At 42.2% G+C, this 17359-nt stretch overlaps 1 protein-coding gene across 4 annotated transcripts in view; it reads left to right on the top strand.

Moving 5' to 3' along the window:
- GALNT3 (polypeptide N-acetylgalactosaminyltransferase 3) overlaps positions 1–17359 on the top strand; it is a 681517-nt gene that overhangs the window by 145940 nt on the left and 518218 nt on the right. Inside the window, exon 1 of one of the 4 annotated variants that reach the window (XM_069225257.1) lies at positions 13333–13489. The exons of 2 other annotated variants lie outside the window; for them this stretch is intronic. The gene's annotated coding sequence lies outside the window, so the exon portion shown is untranslated. Of the gene's footprint in view, positions 1–13332; positions 13490–17359 lie in introns of those variants that run through there. One more of the 4 variants, XM_069225261.1, reaches the window with a different exon arrangement.

The raw sequence follows: 17359 nt of genomic DNA, 5'->3' as shown, positions 1-17359 counted from the left end.
TCCAGAGATAAGATGTTTCCCAGGAATTCAACAGATTGAGTATGGAATGTACATTCTTCCAGTTTAACAAAAAGAACATGTTCCTGGAGTGTTTGCAGGACCTTCCTAACATGCTCTATGTGTTCTGTCATGTTTTGTGAATAAATGAAGATGTCATCCATGTATACTAACACACAAACTTGCAGTACATCTTGCAAAACCTTGTTTATAAAGTACTGGAACACTGCAGGGACATTACATAACCCAAGTGGCATGACTGTAATCTCAAATAACCCACATTCGGTTCCCATGACTGTTTTCCACTTATCGCCTTCGTTTACAAGAATGAGATGGTATGCACCATGGAGACCTAATTTAGTGTACACAGTGGACTTCCGAACCTGATTGAGGAAGACTGGAATTAGAAGCAATGGATAGCTCTTCTTAACAGTAACTTTTTTAACTCCCTATAGTCAATACATACCCGTATCTTGCCATTCTTCTTCAAAATGAAGAAAAGCGATGAAGATGCAGGGAAGGTAGAATGACGGATGAATCTCGGACCTAGCAACTCATCTAGGTATTTCTTTAGATGTTTTGTCTCGGGTTCAGAGAGGGTGTAGACACTACTGCAAGGAAGCGCTGCTCCTGGATTTAAATCAATGCAGCAGCCATGTGTTTCTTAAAGACATCTAAAAAATCCTGATATTCTACAGGAAGTTGTGCAATACATTCTTGTTTTAGTGCTGCGCATGTCAAGGAAAATAAAACGCTCTGTGGCTCTTTATAACAATGTGTTCAATAATAGTGGGAATCTGGGGTGACAAGGTAAAGGGACCAATCAATGAGTAGATGCTGAAGCTAGGGAACACCTCATATCGCACCAAAGGTGGGTGTGTTAATGAGATCAAAGGTCAATCTAAGGATGAGTTTGTTCTGATATCGCCCTCACCATTTACACTGGTTGGCTGATATAGGGGTAGGGGCGACTCCTAAAGGTACACGCCCATTCTACAAAAGGGGGGAAAAAAAACGTTCCTCATTTAATTGGGGAGTAATTTAAAGAGTCAGAACCCTTTCAGATTGACGCACCAGGTTAGCCAATTTGGGTTCAGAGATTCTGGGAATTTTTGTAATAAAATAAAGAGGAAGTGTTGCAAAAGCAGGTTGACATAGGGCGGAACATAAACCGGATTGGGTAGGAAAAATTGTCTATCACTGGCTAGCGCACAGAGTAAGACTGCACCTCACCGCCTTCTTAGAATATTCCTGGGAAAATTACATTTAAAGAAGTAGACCTTACTAAAAGTAAAACGACTCAAGGACTTCTACTGGCACCCACGCTGTGCAACAGCTCTCCAAGTGTTGAGTGGATGGCCTCCTGTTTGCCTGCTCCTGGGATTTAAATAGCAGAAAGAATCCTAAGTCCAATAAGGCCTAACTGACTCAGTGAGGAATGGATCCTGTGGGAGTCTGGCTGGTGCCTTGCTCTGAGCCTTTTGAAACAATGAAAATATTTTCATTAGTACCTCTTGGTAAAAGTATTTGGCCTGCAGGAAGATTCTGAGAACCAAAAAAGTGACAGTCTGAAGCCAAAACCTTTTTCCAGGGCAATATGGCAAATCGGTCTCTGTGGTGAAGATATCTCAGCAGCTATAAAATCTAGCTTTTTCCCACTTGAAGCTTTGGTTGCCAAAACCAATGGCTTCAGCAGGAGCTCAATGACATATCTGACTTCAAGTGACCATTACCAACTTCAGCCTAGGACCTTGCTGCAGTGAAGTATTTGACCACCAAAACAGCAGACTAAGTCAGAAGGTAAAACCTTTGACCAGGACCCTGTATCTAACCTTCAGTCCATTACAGTCAGTATGAAACCTTGCACTGGCTTTAATTAACTGTCAGCTAATATTTGTCAATGGCACTTTACCTTTTCTATGTGTTTTTTCCACTATAAATGTAAAGATTCATATCTCTGGTTCCCCTTATGCAACTTTATTCTTTTCAGTGTTTATTTTGTGCTCATTTTGTGTTGCTTTCTTTTTCTAAATTGGTTTGGAAAATTTGTGTTGTTTTCTTGACTGCTACATTCTTGGTACTGATTGAACTTTACATACTTTTCTCTAAGTAATTGCCCTCTGCTTGTGTTATAACTACCAAGGGTTGATCGAAGTTTCACCGAAACTTGTGCTGAGACCTAACATGGTGTTTTGGTTTGGCTCCTCTCAACAAAGCAACAATCTATTATCTGAAACACTGTTCAGGAGTCACACCCATTATGTGCAGATCTTAAGTGCCTGCTACACAGACTTTAGCTGGTCCTACTGTGCTTTATTCAAGCACAATGAAAAGGCCATCTTCCTTGAGAATATTCCCAGGAACCAGGCTGGATCTGGAGATTTTTCCAGCCTTGATGCAGGACATCTATTTTCACATTCCCAGTCTTTAATCTTGCATTGAATGGAAAACTAGATAGGTCTACACAATGAGGCAGGTGCACTGCAGAAGCTATCACTGATGATGAAATTCAGCAATGAATGAGTTGGGCCTTGGGGGGTATCTTGAGAGAAAGACATCTGGATTTTCAGAGTTACTCATGTTTCTTGCACAGCCATATGTTCTAGTATCTATTATATTTTTCTGAGCTTTGCCTTTGTTATGACTGTCAATGATTCTGATGTCTGCCTTGTCCATCCACTTCCAAACTTGGTTTCTATCATCATTAGACCCACTATTAGAAGGGAGAGAAGATGGCTGCTTCATCTGTCTTACTACACGATCTGGCATCATAGGAAAGGTACAAGCCACAATGAATATCTTGAGCAAAATGATGGAGATGTTTCACAAACTGTGACGTGTAATGTATTGAAAGCTGTAGTCTTACGACATTTTATAGGCTTGTGCTAAAACTGTATTGTACCCATAGATTGGCCTTGTGTACGTTCGAGGCTGACTGTGGCTGCTAGAGACAAGTGTACAGGAAACTGGGTTTCTGGTTGACAGGATCAAGCAGAAACAACACTCCTAGTCAGGGTTAATCACAAACACCATAAGTTAACCTGTGCTCACCCTCTGGTAGCTTAGCATAGAGCAGTTAGGCTTAACATAAGAAGCAATGTATCAAGTATTAGTACAACTATTCAAACAGTAAAACAACGAAAGCATCACACAAAAAGATCCCACACCAGGTTAGAAAAAAAGATCTGAGTTGAATAAATAAAATAAGACCAAAACGACTAAAAAATAGTAGGTAGAACTTAAGATATGAATTTTTAAACATTTAAACTGTGAAAAAGTACTTAGAAGAAAGAAGCTGAAATTGGAGATCTAGTTGCCCTGGACTGGGACAAAGTCAGAGGTTCAGGCCAACCACAATAGAGTATGGGCTGGTTATAGGGACTCAATGAGACCCGTGGAACAAAAGTACCTTAATCCTAGTTGTCGGTGTCCAAGATGTGCATGCAGCAGAAGAGATGTGCCAGTGTGTATCCCCATAATGGAAGAGATGCGTCGATTTTCCCCATACAACCGAGGAGGTGCGTTGAAGTTCCCCATGAAGCAGTGGCAATGCATCGGAGCTGAGATAGGTTTGGGGGTGGCACCACTTGGCAGGGCAGACTGGCGGAGGGCAGAGTCCATGTGCAGTAGTAGGTTGGGTGGAAGTCTTTTATGTCCCTGAGATTTCAGATCAGATCAGTCGGCTGGGCGTTGGAGTCACTCTGAGTACAAGGGATGTAGCTCCAGTCCTTCTCATCCAGGCAGGGGAACAGCAGGGCAGCACAGCAAGGCAGGAGTCCAGAAAATCAGCAGAGTGGAAATTCTTCAGCAGCACAGCAGTCCTGCTCCCTGGCACAGTGGCCACAGGTCCAGAGGTGTACTGAGTTGGTGGTGTCAGAGGTCCAGTACAAATACCCGGTTGGGCCTTTGAATTGGGGGAGCCTTCAAAGACAGGCCTTTGAAGTGCTCAGAGGTCCTGCCCTTCCTGCCCTGGCTCCAGACTAAATGCGGAGGGTTATGCATCCCTTAGTGTGGGGACAGGACACATCCTATTCAAATGTAAGTGAGGCTGTGGCCAGCTCCTCCCTCCCACCCTGCCAGGATGGCCCATCAAGACCCATAAAGACACACCTAAGCTACCATTGTGTGTGGCTGTTTAGATGGGATACACAAAGCACAGTTGTCATCCACACCAGACTAGTGATCAGAGACCGGCAGCAGTCATCAGATGGCTAAAGTAAGGAAATGCCAACTTTCTAAATGTGGCATTTACAGAATTACAATTTAAAATCCAACTTCATCATCAGTTGTGATTTTAAAGTGTGAATCCAGAGACCTCAAACTTCTCTTTCAGACTGTGAATTACACTTCTAAGATGTAATAATAAGGCAATTTCAATGTTATCCAATGGAAGAGACAAGTCTTGTTGTAGTGATAAACAACTTTGGGACATTTTCACTACCAGGACATGTAAACCCTAATAGTGCATGTCATGCCTTTTAAATACATTCGACCCTGCCCTCTGGGTTGTCCAAGACCTACCTTAGGAGTGACTCATATGTATAAAAATAAAAGGTTTGGTCCTTACAAAGGGGTTATTTTGTCAGGTTGATAAGGCAGTGTAAAACTGCATGCATGGGCTCTTGTGTGGCATGCCTAAGACATGGTTAGAGGACTGATTAAGTGAGAAGCAAAATCAGTGATGCGGGCACTCAAGTAGAATTTAACTTACAGGCCCTGGGCCCATGTAGTGCACTTAACTAGGGACTTTTAGATGAATTAAATATGCCAATAGGGGATAAGCCAGTGTTACCATGTTTAAGGGAGTCAACACAAGCACGTTAGCACTGGTTAGCAGAGATTGGAGTGAATCCTATCTTGTTTTAATGGGACACAGGAGTTAGCTTAGTCTTCTGGCTTGGGGACCTTTGCCCCTGTCACCTAGTGACTTTTACCCTACTTAGCTTGCTCTGTTATAGTGCAATTATTTAATTATATGCTTCCAAGATGGCTGCCTTGTTTCTAGTTAGGCCAGTGTTTTAGTTTCACGTTATCAGTGCCACTGCGCTAAGGCGTCAATATCAAGCGACAAAGATAAACAAACTCTAGGTGTTCACAATAGGTACTTTTCCTCTTCACACCTTTGAGAGAATTGTTTACATAAATTTGCATCCCAAGTATGTCTTGTTATGTATTGTGTGGGAACAGACCTACGTCAGGGGTCCAAGCAGATCTGCATAAATGCACCTCACTTAGACAGCTAGTCAGAGGGATTCCGACCAGATGCCATCGCTGCTATCGATGCTGCATGTCTCCTTGACACTGACCGAGTCTTCGTGTCCCTACAGAGTCTGAGCTAGAGACCTCATTCCAAGGTAATGAGGATTGGGGGAGATCTTCTCATGGACATGGCATTGGCAGATTAGGTTTAACACACCTAGCTCTCTTTTAGGTTAGAGATTAGGTACATTTTATTAGGGAATTAAGACATATTTCATATCTTATGTCATTTTATGTTATTGCAAGATGGTGGGGGTCTTCGTATTAATGACTCTTGGGTTCACAATTATGTTTCTTGACTTATTCATTATCCTAATCATTTCATCCCATGCAACCTATCGTAGATTGCAGTTTTGTTAATAAAACCTATTGAAAACTTCACTGCATCTCCTCCATTGCCTGTGTTTGATTGAGACATGCTGTTCATGTGGGAAAGAGGTACTCTCCGTTTAACCACAACACTTCCTGAGATGTCACACTCTTGAGTCCATGCGTAAAGACTGCCACAAATCACCTTTTACCGTTTGGGTTTTTGGTGAGGTGCTGCTTGGGAGCCGGGAGGGTTGGGGTGACAGTTGCGTCTTGATGTAGGACTGGCATAGTCACCTACAAACATATGTACCTTCATCCTTAAACCGGCAGTCTTGCCTAGAGCAGGAGTCAAACTATGACAAGATAAAGAGTCCTAAAGCCTGCAGAAACGAGGTCAGACAAAATAGGAGGAGAAAGGCAAAAGGTTAGGGGTGACTCTGCAGAAGGGGCCATTTCTAACAATATGTAACCTGGTTCTTTGAAGACAATGAGAACAATTTCAAAGATCCGGTACAAACTGTAGTCAATATCCAGGAAAATGGCGGAAATGGCTATTGCTGACAAATCAACATTAGGATGAGTTTGGTTACAAGCACTGGCAATCCAATGGCTCAGGAGATTCGGGCACAAAATCAGGAAAAATGAATATATGAAAAAGAAACTCACTGCATTCAACAGACTCTTGTTAGAGGGATGTCGAGTCAGCATGTGATTTATATTCCTTCTATGAATGATTGTTCAGGCTAATCTAACAGGCTGAGATGTAGAGTCTTTGTAGCTGATTAGCCCTGGATTTTATTGCATCTCTTAGAAGCAAAAGGTTGATCTTGAATGAGGCACCTATAGTGGAAACCAAGACTGTTAGGGCAATTGCTGCTCTACAGTTTAATAAAATTCCAGGTATCAACAGTTTTTCAGGGAATTCTCATTAAAAAAAAATTGAACTGATCCTAAATTGACGTATCTGTTTAATTTGTTTGTGAGAACAACTAGGGCTGATAATGCATCATGTTCAAATCAGACATTAGGCGATGCATCCACCAATTAGGCAAACTACATGCAGGGACATTACAGGATTTATAGCAGAGAACCTGGACACTGAGTGTGCAGTCTTCAACATTTAATATTCTTTGCAGGACCACTTCAGTGGTTTTGTAGGAATAGGTTGAATTTGCAGCTAGGAAATGTTGCCTGGGAACCAGAATTAAATCTCCGTTGGATGACATATCTTGAGTAGAAAGTGTGTTCAGATTAAGGTGTGTATGACTAGCGCTGCACTGCGTGCAAACTGCACCGTATGTAACCCTCAAAGCCTCCATAGTTGTTGAAACTCTTGGAGCGCCACTGGGGACTTGATGCATATTTGGTGGTGCTGTCTGAAAGGTGTTCTTGGTGCCGTCTAAAACATGCTGGGTAATCCGATTCTAGAAACTCCAGGGGTGGTGCCCTCTTGATCCTGGGAAGCTGTTGATGGATGATAGGATTCTATTGTGGCATTTTCTCTCAATAACAAAAGTATCTTTAGCCTTTCGCTGAAAGACAACTGAACCTCTGCTGTTCCCAATGGCAAGACTGTCTTTTGAACATTTTGGCCATAGTATAGCTCCATGTTAAAATAGTTTGTGATCTTATCTAGTTTTAACAGACCTGGAAGTTTATCCTGGATTGTCTTCTGTCAGGACGTTCTCTAGTGGTATCTTACTGAGTTAGCCTCTCAGCCATTGGCCTGTTTACTTGACTTTGCTAAACATATATGGGTGAGGATGTTAGCCCAGACGTGTATGTAATCAACAGAGTATATGTGCATGTAGGAAGATCTTAACCGAGATATTGATTTTCTGATGAGTATACATTCATGTACCTATCTGTTAACATTATAAATGGTAGTGACTATGCTTGTTGGGAGACAGAATAAAATTGGGTGGATTTCTGAATTTGCATTTAGTCTGGGTATCCCTGATATGTAAAATTATCTGCTGTGATATATTGCGTCTGTGCAACTAATTCTTGATAAAAATGTTTCAAAGAGAAAAAAACGTTGGACCTTGTTTAGAGTCTGGTAGACAGGGTACCCTACCACATATGTGTGGACTAAAGTTGTCATTCTGCCCTTCTAATTGGAGTAAAAGAGAAACTGCTCTGTTTCCACTAGCAGAGTGCGTCGGCTGTTTCCCTGGTAGAAACTTTTGGCTAATGGCCAACTAGCATTGGCCTCTTGGGAAACGTACCAGAGATAACCCATCTTATCCGGGGGTGACATACGTGCTTATTTTTTTCCTCTTGTATAAGAATGCCAACGAAAGCCTGGCATTCTTGAATAGGAAAATTAATTAATGGCCCCTACACACTGGGAGAAAACTCTCAGCGTGTCAGGAACATTTCTTTATTGTTTTCCAAACACAATCTCTTGCTTTGGGTGTTTATTTTTGAAAAAGAAAAGTTTTGCTGACCTGGGATCCCTGTGCAGGTGTGTTGAACAAAACACCCGGTTCAGCAAAGCTGAGTCTGTGTCTTCTGTGGGAGTGCAGTGGCGGAGATTTATGAGTATGGTGGGCTGCAGTCTGCCGTGGCAGTGAAGTACATACCTCCTCTGCCATGGGGCAACAGAGCACAATCCACCATACTCTAAATGAGGGCATTTCTTTCCAGCGAAAGCTTGATGCCAAATTCACGCTTTGCAAGTTGGAAAGAGTGACTTCAGACCTTTTGTGTATACTTGTCTACCCAGGGTTAAAGAATAAAGTTGTATTACTAGTCAGCTCAATCGTTGCTTTTTCCTTCTTTATTGTCTCCCACTGTTAACTGGAACTGGTCCTTTGAGATGCAGGATTTGTTGTCTTTGAAATCAATATAGATTTCTTTCAGGTGCCCAGATATCCTTGCCAGTGTATTTCTGGTTTCCGAAGGGGTGGAACGCTTTCATCAACTGATGAACCCTAAGCAGTTAAATGGTTTTGTCTTGTATTGAAATTAAAGATTAAGTGATTTATTTTTTAAGCAACACATTCCCTTTTGTCAGTATGGACAGAATTAGTGTATTAAAAGGAGGCTCACCTTTTGTTTCCAATTAGTGTGCTCAATACAACCCCCTTGGTGCTTTTGGTGTTCTTTTTCTTTTTGCCTATTGTTTTTGAACACCGTAAATGTCAAAACAAGGGTCTTCCATTATGTTTTTATCAGAGCCTTTGAGTGTAAAACAAAAAAAAAGTAAGACCAGTGGTGATGCTGCTAACTCCGGATAAAGAGTGGTCAGAGTCACTTTTGTACCTGGCCGACATAGTCTTTATGCTGCTGTGGACGTCCAAATGGTTTCAGGATTCAGCTGGCAGTGCTTTAGCAATTGTGGTTTGTAATAGAAAAACACAAGTCCATGTTTCAGCCATCCCCAATAAATACATTTTTGGGGCATTCCTGTAGATTTGGTGGTGGCTTCGTTCATCCATCTGAAGTCAAAGACCAAAATGGCGCAGAAGACTTGCTCGAATCTGGAGCTGACCTTTTTCTCTTAAGGTGCCTGGCAACAATGATTGTCGGACCATTTTTCCAACTCTCCTGAGTGATACAGCCTTGCTGGTGTAAACTCTTTGTATATCTGAAAAGGTCTGGCCTCAATTGCTATCAGTAGCCTTTTTCTAGATGAAGGGAGTAGCTGGTTTGGTGGTTTTCCCACAATGAGGCCCAGCGTGCAAGATATTTTCGGCTAATCGTTAAATGCTACGAGAGGCTAAAGCCATGTGAGTTGATGAGCAGGCAATTAATAGGTCTCTAGTAGAAATTATGTTTCCTATAAGCTGCTTAGGTTGCTTATATTTATCAGGTAGAATAATTTTGAGTAGGGATGATGTCTCAGTGATTTGTCATTTTATACTTAACCATTTAATTGAAAATGGTGTCTTTGCATATTTCACCGTTTTTCAATATTTTTTTGCCGATCTAAAAATATCACCAGCAAAAATCAACAAAATAAGTATTGCTTCTCGTTAAATTCGAACGCAGTCCCTTTTTTCTTGTTGAATATGTATTATTGTTTCTTTTCTTTGCCAATTGCTTTTGAATCTGTCATCCGTTGTCATCAATTTCCATTTGAATTTACCTTTTCCGTAAACTGGTTAAGGACACACTTTATTTTTAATGCATTGTTGTAACACTTGGTTTGCACTTCTTAGCAGGTATATGCACTTTATCTGATAACTGAATTGTTGCACAGGGACACAATTAAGATGAGTTGGTATTGTACTTGCTTAAATGTTTTACATCTGTATACCGCACTACAGACCTTACAAAGTAGGTTACTTTCTCAGAAGTACCTATAAAGCAAAGCTTGTGCTAAACATGAAAGTAGCACCATCACAATATGTGTACATTTTAAAAGTGTATTTTGCCTTTAACTGTTGTTTCAGTAATGCCATGTTTACCATCGTCTCATTAACAACTTGGGATAATAGAGGGCCAATGTTACAGCCCACCCTTTGGGGTTCCTTCTCCAATAATGAGGTTGGATGCTTTTTGGGTCATGCCTTGGTTCATTTGACGGTCCTGATACATATGTGGGAGGATGAAACCAGAAAGGCAAGAGGATTAAAGTGAGAAACTAAGAAAGAGTGTAAGTAGATGAAAGGCGGGATAGGACAAAAGTAGCTTGGATCGTGGAATGGTCTTAGTCACCCAGAACGGTAAATGGGTTCCATTCTAGCAGCTGAATTGGAAGCTAGATATGCATTATTCTCTGTATGTGGGGGGGGGGAGCACGAATCCACAAAAGTAAGGGAACAAACGCAGATTTCTCAGCCGGGAGTCTACAAAGCTACAACTAGAGACAGGCCCAAATCACGTCCTGTATACAAAACCCCAGTGAGGATGCAGCTATACCTCCCCTCCATCAATAGATTTGTGACATCTCCCAAAACGGTGGCTAAAATAACCAGTTTTGCAGCAGTTTCATTTTCTCAGGCATCTCGGTTCTTGCTGTTCAGTTATTCCATGTACATCTCTGCAGCTTCCACTTGAGCAAAGATGTTTTTTATGTTCCATTATTATGCACAGACTCACTGGGAGGGGTACTGAAGCTTTTGCTCCCTCCTTCATCACTATTTTATGTAGCTACTGCATCCTTTGCCTCCTATCATGGTCAGTGGAATAAGATCATGGAATAGGAGAATCATGTGCCCCGTATAGTTTGAAGGTCTTTCTGAAGGGGTGCTGCTTTCAAGCTCAGATTTTTCTTGTCTACCCCTACTGGTGTCATCAGAATAGTGCCACTTTTATCTCCACCTTCCTTTTTAATTCTTATTGGTATTCCTTCTGCACGAATGAACAATGTTCTGTTCACTATTATCTACGGTTGTGCTATCGATTGACTAAATATCTCAAGAGGAGCCTCCAAGTTGAGCTCCTCTTCTTCTAGGAGCCACCCCGATGACTTTCTATGCAGATATTTTAAGACTCTTCTACTGGTCTTCAAGGTGACAGATGGTGAGTGTAGGATTTAAATGCAGCTTTTTGGGCACTGCACTAAATGTTCCACCTAGCCCGATATCTCTTTAACTGCATTAATCTTTTCCTCCTTGTCTTCTACTTGCGTTTTCACAGAGCCCAAGTGCATTCCGTAAGTGATCATCCTCTGGTGTAATACATCCAATTTACTTAGGGTGTTGTTTATAGCAGCCTCACTCTCTTCAGGACACTGACACTGCTCTGCCGTATCTCCAGTACCTTCTAAATCTCTGCGGGCATGTGGGCCTCCAAACTCTCTTGAGACCACTGAAAAGGGTGCCCAGGATGGTTACACCTCAAGAAACCTCAGAGATCACGTAGCCACAAGATCTTTTAAGAAGCATTACTGTCGACTTTCCTCACCTCCTTTGCCACGTTATGTCAGATGACTCATGGTAATAGCCGGGATTGATTCTGCTTGGAGGTGCTATCTTCTATGGCCTTATAATTAGGTAGACAGAGGGACATCTGGTCTTAGGGTTGCATCTTTAAAGCTTTACAATGAAGCAATTGATCAAGCATGGTTTAATTTGTAAACAACAAAATAAATAAGTGCCAGAGACAAAGGTACTTCATGAGAGGCTACTGCAGCTTGCACACCCTGCCAGTGTTGCCAAATGCAGTGAACCGTTACTACTAACTTTCACACTCAAACATGTCACCAAAAATGTAAGAATGGCCTAGATGTGGATTCTTTATTGTATTGAATATTAAACTATCTTCTGATGTGCTCTTCTGAAAAAATAGACAGCGCCACCAAATGGTGGACAGTAAAATACATGTTGTGCCAAAACACCAGTACAAATTAATCAATGGGCTCAAGTGGCCTAAAATGTTATTGATGCACTATATGTTTGTTGTAATAGAACATCTAGTCAAGTAAAAGACTATACCTCACTAAACAAAGTGACAGTTTAGTTCTACTAAAGCCAAAGCGATTTTATATATATATTTGTATATATATATATATATATATATATATATATATATTACTTCTTTTCCCTTAACCGAATTCTGGTGGAATGAAGCTGAAAGCACGAAAAGTTGAAAGGATGCCAGAAGAGCACTGGTGGACAATGAATTCCCATGGCACGGATCAGACATATTTTCATCCCGGCTGGTTGTCCTTCAACGGCGGTTAGTCGCTGTTATAATGAAGGCTCAGACAACAGGATGCTACATAGCAGGGTGGAAGATGTCAAGTTTGGGCAGCATGTGCAGGCTACGGGGAGAGGCTGTGCTTTGTAAACTTCACATGGAAAATACTGTAGTCTCTGTTTCCTTTGCTGCTCTTAAAGTAAAATGTGCTCCTATTATAATAGAAAAAAAACTGCACTCACGATAGCGCGCAGTGGTTGAGATGGGAAGGGGCAGTGGGGCTATGAATCTAAATTTCATGGTTCAAAAAGTTATAAATTAATACCGCCCTACACATTTACCTAATCTCAATTATTAAGGTCAGGGCTGGTGGATGTTGCCTGGCATTTAGCAAAAGAATAGGCCTCTTGATACAGAAGTACCTACAAAGCGGTTCTTTATTACGTGTGACACTTTCAGCCATACTTTGTATGCTAATATTTTTAAATCCATACTTACAATGAAAGCAAAAGTAAAAGTCGCAAAATACAGCGTGCTGATAAAGCTATACGACTGAAGGTGTGACACAGCGTTTGTGACCTGATGATGAAAATTGCATTAACCCAAAGATTGTCCTAGAGGTCATCAGATGGAGGGCAACACCTGAGCCTGAAAGTCTTATGATACGGATATTGATGCACGAGCAGCGGGTGTCTCACGTGTACATATATACCGTGCAACATTTCGCATTTGTATATGCGCAGTGTTAATATTTGGGCAACGTAACGTCGCCGTTTGCGGGAAATATTACTTTTGTCAGGCACCGTAGTTAGAGCTTTGGCGCACAGTGTACTATCCTGTTGGTGAGATTTATAGCTCAGGTGTGTGTAATTTAGAAGACGTCTCATATGTTGTTCCCACGCTGAAAGCGCGACTCGGAACAGCAGTTTCGTCTTTCCTTCACCTAGACACGAGAACTGTACCAGCTGTCATCGAGCATGCGCAAAAGAGGTTCTCTCTCCGCTCTCTCAATCAGGTCTCACCTAGGGTGGTGGTCAGGTAATGGCGCGTGACGCACATGCGCAGAGCGGAATTGAACACACCAGCGTGGGGCTCACCTGGTTGCTTTCCATAGGCGGAAGTGGGAGAGGTCTTTGCACACAAACAAGCGCGCAAGTCCCTCCCAGCCAGAGCTCAAACCCACTCCCTGAGCATCACCTGGGCGCAGCACACCTGAGGGCAGACGCGCGGCGTCTGACAGCAGGGGTGGCTATGCCGAATAACACGTCAGAGTGGCACTAAGTTGTACCGGTACCGACCGAACCTTCAGCTGCCCGGCAACCTGCTGCAGGTAGGACACATTTAACGTTTAGGACGGGCACTGGCTGCCAGCTTCGGTTGCCACCTCTCCTGGTTTTATATGGGCACGACCGGTATTTTTATGTCCCGGCCGGTACAAAAAAAGCATAGGAAAATAACCTAAAGCCGTTTTTTCCCCTTTTCGGGGCATAGTTTAGATAGTAAATGTAAGTAGAAAAAAAACTTTAAAAATGTTCTACAGCTTACATAGTGACTTCTGGCTGATTTTAAAGTAAACACAAAAAAGCCATGTGAAAAATGAATGTAGAAGATTTTATAGTAAATTCTAATTAAGAATCATGTCCGGCCCTTTGAGGAATGCTAAAACATGAACAATTATCTTTTTTTTTCTCTGGAAAATGCAGCAACCCCATTGTCAGCATTTTATCCCTGGAGATTTCGATGGAACTCAACGGGGGCTGGCTAGCAGGTTCTGATTGGGACCAAAAACAAGCCCGGTAGCCCAAAAAAGTGATCTACATTTGCTAATTGCAACCTTTCGTGAAGCATTTTTTTTGTTTGTGTTTTTTTGTATTAGGCTGATAATTTTGGTAGATGCTTATGGTAAAGAAAGCGTTGAACATATGGCATTACCTTGGCCAGGGCTGAAAACTCTATTATTCCACTGACTGTCACTCGCTCGTCTCCTGATGTTCATCTCTACTGGTCCATAAAACTCAATTAGCACATTTTCAATTTCATCTCTCAGAGCCCCCTCCTGTTTACTAGTCCCTAATCTATTATATCGTGATGAAGGCAACAAATCATAATCCAAAACATTGTGTACAAAGTCAATAATTGTTGAAAAAGTGGCCGGCGAGATGAAGCTACTGGAGAAAATTCATACTGTTTGTTGTGTTTTTTTGTCCCCCCTTACCAGGACTTAACAGAGTTGTGTGAAATGAAAAGGGATGCCGGGGATAGTATTTTAGTTTTTGATATATTTTATAGATTTGCCATGTAGTAAATGTTATATAATAGAAAATATGATGAAACTGTAAATAGCTGGTGACCATCTTAAATTTGTATTGATTATATTTGTATATGTAGCAATAAAGATGTGACAGTATCAATGAGTCTTCTCCTCGTAATAATCGAGGGGATGATAGATATTTACATAATTTAAATTGTCTGGATTAGTTTATCAGTTGAGTAGTAATAATGAAAGAGTTATCAATATTGAAATTAGATTTGAAGCAGACTTCCTTAATACTGTTTCAGTTTTGGCGCTATGATGAGTGGAGACACGCAGGGTGTAGGGCGAGACACCTTTTCTATCACTCCAAGTTCTTCCAACGCCTTCAACTCGCACTTCACCTGTGGCCTCAAGTGGAAGGGCACCCTCTGATGCCTCAGGGCCGTGTGCCTGATGGACTCCTCGATGTGTTAGTTTGACTTGTTGCCCTTTTATTTTCCTGAGACCATGGAAGAGCTGCGGGAATTCAGCTAGGATTGCATCGACGTGTAACTCATGCATATGTTTGCGAAGAAGACCAGCTCGAGATCTTCAGCTGTATGGCACCCAATTGATCTTCTCACCCCGTGCGATGTGGAATTTCGCCCTGGTATGGTGCCGCTTGCGATGTCAACTTCAGTGGCTCCCTGGAGTGGCAGGGGTTCCATCCCTCTGTACTTAGATATTTTCAGCCAGCTGGAGGTAAGTGGTGGACGCAGTGTCAACTGCTCATATTGTCTAGAATCCATGATATTTGCTGATGTGCTAGTATCGATAAGTGCATTCACCGGGGTATCACTTATGTGGACTATGCACATGGGAGACGGCCACCTCTTGCATCCCTGTCCTCCGGCGAAGGACACTGTGAAGATGTCGTCTTTGTCCTCATCCCGGGGAGTGTGGAGTTCATGCCCATAGGCTTCGACAGTCTCTGTGGTATCTTCCAGCGACAGCTGTCTTAGGACTGCAGACAGCCTGTCTGAAGATTACCCATTAAATCAAACTTCTACAGGAGCAGCTGCCTTTTACCCAACTCCCTCCAACAGATGAGTGCTGAGACTTTAACTGAATATCTGAACCCTGCATTTGTTAGGGGGAAAGGGGAATGGGAATAGGAAAAGAGAAACTGCCTCCAGATCAAGTTCCAGCCTGTGTTTCCCACTTGAAGATAGGATATTCAGTGTATGTCTCTGAATACCTGCACCTCTTTTCTTATTGGGATTTCTTTAAAGGAAGGACCTGCAGTCGGGTGATAAGAGCATAGATAAGTACATTCCTAATGTGCATTCAACTGTACAGCCATTCACGTTCACCCAATTCTATCGTTCTCCTAACCTGGATCTTTTGAGAGACTAGCCTCTCTTTAAAAGAACAAAGTTAACTTAGTATCTTCTTTTCTCCATTAGTCAGAGGTTTCCAGGGTTCTCTGGAGAACAGTTCAAAAGTTCACAAATATACAAACTACTAATGTCTCTTACAGGAAATGAAAATTCCTTCTCAGGGTTCAGTTTTCTCAATCACAGTCTCTAGGAATTAGTCTGAGCACTGAGGTGTGTCTCTAAGACTGACAAGTCTGCAAAGCAAAGAGTTCTTGAATATATATGTACATATATATTTTGGCAAGTCTGGAAATCATACAAAAGGATTCCTTACTGCAGTTGCTTGAAGTTCTGTTAAGCCAAAACAAATTCTCCTCAAAGCCGATAGCCAGTTGTTGGAAGATGGAAAAAATTCAGCTTCTTCAAAAGAGAAAAAGTAGCTGGTGTGCACACCATAACAAGAAAAATAATTAATTACTCAAAACTGGAAGAATTCTCTATGAAAGGGAGCGCCTCAGGAACCCTGCTCATTCTCCTCAGGATAACAGTTGAAGTGCAGGACTCCCAGAGAGAAACAGCTGGAGGGAAGCTTCAGCACGAGACTAAGGTAGAAACACTAGAGCGCTGACCTCACAAGGATTTGCGGCCACCATCTTGAGTGGCAGTTAAACCTGAAGAAGCTAGTTCTAAGAACAGCCTCCGCAAGAGCCACCAGGAGTGAGGACGCCGCTGCAACCAACATGGGTACAAGGAAAAGGGGAATCGTTTTTGCTGAGGGAAGAACTTAACGCTGGCAAATGTTTTCCGGACACATACGTTGATGTGGCTTGGGTGTCATATGGGACCTTCCACTGCGACACACTTTCATGAAATGGTTGACTTTCCCACAATTCAAACACGTTTTTCCTTTGGCAGGGCATGCACCAGCCACCTTTTGCTGTTTTGGGAGTGTTGTTTTGACGTGCGGGGCCTGGGCATCATTGAATGGCGTAAGCTCGTTCTATCTTGACGTTGGGAGTCTTCTGGAGACCAGAAATGGATACCGCCTTGCCCAGGGCTGCTTCCATCTCATCAACTCAAGTGTTCGATAGTTCATGCGAGTGGGCTAATATGAGGATATATAGTCCAGCGTGATCCCTGGCTGATGGACAATTAGGCCCCAGAGAACAGATTACTGTCATCCTTGTATGATTTGTGCACGGATCTTCTCCTCCTGTTGGCTCATGTTGATACAGGTGTTTGCTAACTTCCCAATTTGGGCATAGAACATATCCATTGACTTTTTGCTCATCTGGGTGGCCTTCGCAGTTTGAATTGCTCATAATTGAGATTCAGCTGAGGATCTAAATGCTGATTAACTGCTCTTACTGCAACGTCAAAGTCACTGTCATCCCCAGTGTTTGGCAATGTCTCAAAAAGTTAATACAACTCTGGACCCCCTATGTGCAGTAATAACAATCTTTTCATGGACCCATCCATCTCCCTCGTTGTGCGGAATTAGTGATGTAGGTGCCCAATCCATGAGCGCCATATTGGTGCTGTCATGGCGGGTTATGACTGTTCTCTGACGGGTGGCAATGTTGACACA

Source organism: Pleurodeles waltl, chromosome 3_1, assembly GCF_031143425.1.
Source record: "Pleurodeles waltl isolate 20211129_DDA chromosome 3_1, aPleWal1.hap1.20221129, whole genome shotgun sequence".
Lineage (NCBI taxonomy): Eukaryota > Metazoa > Chordata > Amphibia > Caudata > Salamandridae > Pleurodeles > Pleurodeles waltl.
This window is presented reverse-complemented; position numbering and strand designations above follow the sequence as displayed.